We start from the raw sequence: 3,621 nt of genomic DNA on the forward strand, positions 1-3,621 counted from the left end.
TCAGCAGGCCCTTTAACTGCAGGAAGCATCATGACCAAGTCCAATGTTCACATATATCCACAAAACTAAGTGGAAAGTGAGAGTTGTGAGGATTATGCAAAGATGCTTCAAAGGGATTTGGAGAGGCTAAGTGAGTGGGCAAAAATTTGGTAGATGGAATACAATGTGGAGAAATGTGAGGTTATCCATTTTGGTAGTAAAAACAGAAATAGAGTATTCCTTAAATGGAGAGAGGCTGGGAAGTGTTGAATTTCAAAGGGACTTGGGTTTCCTTGTTCATGAGTCACTGAAAGCTAACATGTAGGCACAGTAAACAATTAAGGTGGCAAATGGTAGGGGTTAGCCATTACTTCAAGATTTGAGTACAGGAGTAAAGATGTCTTACTGCAATTATGTAGAGCTTTGGTGAGACAACACTTGGACTATTGTGTGCAGTTTTGGTCTCCTTACCCAAGGTTCACTAAACTAATTCCTGGGATGGAGGGGTTGTCCTATGAGGAAAGATTCAATAGACTGGGCTTTTATTCTCTGGAGTTTGGAAGAATGAGAGGTGATCTCATACAGGGCTCGACAGGGTAGATGCGGGAAGGATGTTTCTCCTAGCTGGGGAGTCTGGAACCATGGTTAACAGTCTCAGAATAAGGGACAGGCCATTTAGATCTGAGATGAGGAGGAATTTCTTCACTCAGAGGGTGGTGAATCTTTGGAATTCTCTGCCCCAGAGGGCCGTGGCAGCTCAGTCATCAAGCACGTTTAAGACAGATCGATAGATTTCTACATATTAAAAACATCAAGGGATACGGGGATAGTGTAGGAAAAGGCTGTTAAAGTAGATGATCAGCCATGATTTCATTGAATGGTGGAACAGGCTCGACAGGCTGAATGGCCTACTCCTGCTCCTATTTCTTATGTTCTTTCCGACAGGGATACAGTGATAGCAATCAGCAGTAGGAAACATGGCTGAGTTTTTATTGTCTTTAAACCAAGGCAACTGAGGCAAAAAGTAGCACCCAAACAGCCAACCCCACTGAGGCGAGCTAACTCAGCAAAGACCAGATCAAATCTGGGACCTTTCCAGTCTGTATGTAGCACTTGTAGAAATCCAGCATAAAGCTTCTCATCAGAATCCTTTAGAGGGGATTTTGGATTCCTTAAAAACTCAGGATTCAACTAGGGTTGTAACTTGTCCAGTTTTCCACAAATGATAATGATTAAATTTCCTGACAACAGAGATATCACAAACCTGGCTTTTAAAGTAGATGTCTACTTTTTCCACCTACAATGCATAAGACGTTAAAACCATTTTTTAAAAATCCTTCTATTGAACTTCCAAGCAGTAAGGCAACTGAAGTCACAGTCCTGTTTCATACATTTATTTAGATTCAAAAATGATGACAACCCTACCACAGGTTAAAATTTCCACTTGCCCAGTTTCACACTGGACAATCTAGATTTTGAGTACAACATCTGGAGATTTCTGAAACTTAAAACTAGACACAAGTTTGGTTTGTAAAATACCCAGGACCCATGCCTATCCTGCCCCTTGCACTCATCAAAAGATGGCAATCCTACTTTCAACTCAACAAGTATGGTCAACTCAAATAATAAAACTAGATATGAACATTTAAAAAAAAAAGAGGATAATTTAAATACTAGCAATTTATTTTCTAAGAACTTTTATACAGACAAAATGAGTCAGGTGAACCCCCCTGTACGCTCTTCCATTTTTGTTAACAGTAGCTGCATCAAAGCTGATGTACATCAACTTTTTGAGGCCTCCATCCCTCAACATCTGGGAGTATTTTAATTAAACAAACAGACAAATAAGAAATTTACTTCCTTTTATTCACTTCCTTCAGAATATTCTTAGCATTTTTTACAATTTTAAAATACTTGAGCGCTCCAGACTAGTTAGTAGCTATAACACTGGTGCATTTCCAATCTCAACATAAATTGCTAGGACAGTCTTTCTTCTTGAGGGATTTAAAGCAGGGAAGGGATTTTAAATGTTTTAAAATCAAAAGAATGTCTCGGGGCTTACTTTTTGTTCAAAGTATTCCCAATTGCCTAATGAAAAATACCTTGTCTAAAGAGACTCTCACTATGTCAGATCTCTTCATTTCTGTGGTGACATCACCAAATGGAGGCTTTCAGAGTATCTCTACTCATTGCCATAGGAATTGTCCAACTTAGGGAAAACAATACTAAGCCAATATAATCAATAGAATTGCTCCAGAATGCACAGGGCCCTCTCAATCATTATTGAAGAAACCCAACATGAGAAACCAAAATCTGCTGGAGCAAGATTTAAAAAATACAATGGATTGTTTACTGCTAGGTCAGTATTCTTTCTAGTTATGGACACCAATCTTTTCTTCGCAGGATAACAGTCAGGTTCAGGTTACAACACCCAAAGAGCTTAAGTGTTAGGTCTCTAAAAAAAAATTGCTATTTGACCAGCAAAACAGGAACATCCAGTGCCAAGTGGTAACCACTACTGTTTTTGTTAAAACATTGGACCTTGAGAAAGCACTTAAGGTTGCAGGGAATCTCTCAGTGCATCAAGTTCTCTCTTATCTAAAGGGGAATGTTGAAATTGAACAGGGATCAATCTTACCAGAATTAATTGTACATTGAGAAATTTACCTCTCAGGGAAAGTACAATGTGGGGATGGGTAAATGCATTTATTATTTTAGGCCACAGGCTGTTTCTAACTAGCATACACCCTCAAGTCAGATCTTTGTCACTGCGAGTCCAGTTCACATTTATCAATGGGATCAAACATCCCTGTACTGCTCCATATTAAATAGTTCAGATGTGTGACTTCAAACTGGTCGGAGTGCTGCTCTGACACCACTTGACCCGAAGATAACATATCATAGATTGGGATATGTTCAAAGTTCATAGTGTAGTTCCCAACAAATGGGAAGCTCTAGAGTGGCACCCATACCTTTTTAAATGTTTCCCTTGCTATTTATATTAGTAACATCCTAAACAGACTAACAGGGCCAATCCAACTTTTACATGAATGTAAGAAACTTAAAATTTTCTAATTGTTTTAAAAAAAAAACAATCTGCTCATACTCCCTAAAAGCAGTGTAGGTGTACCTATCACACATGGACTGCAGCGGTTCAAGAAGGCAGCTCATCACCACCTTCTCAAGGGCAATTAAGGATGGGCAATAAATGCTGGCCTGGCCAGCGATGCCCACATCCCATGAACGAATAAAAAAAAATGGTGGCTCATCACCACCTTCTCAGGAATGGGCAATAAATGGTGGCCTTGCCAGCAATGTCCACATCCCAAGGAAAGGAATATAAAAAAAAAATGCTATTTTCTTATAAAAATTAGGGCAGTACATTTTACGCAAGTGCTTCCTGAGATTTTACATCCCTATAGGAAATGTTCATCTTGCGACAGTTGATCTGCAGGAAGCTTCAACATACAATTTACTTAATTCAAGACATTTATTTGGTCACAGTTAACACAGCAGGTTCAACATTAAGCCACATATTTTATGTTGCACAATCTTATTAAACGAAGTTCATAAACTTGTATGTGCAAAGACATGCATTTGAAAATGAAATGTTTGGCAGACCTCTTTAACATGGCTGAGGCA

This window comes from Heterodontus francisci, chromosome 14 (genome assembly GCF_036365525.1).
Source record: "Heterodontus francisci isolate sHetFra1 chromosome 14, sHetFra1.hap1, whole genome shotgun sequence".
NCBI lineage: Eukaryota > Metazoa > Chordata > Chondrichthyes > Heterodontiformes > Heterodontidae > Heterodontus > Heterodontus francisci.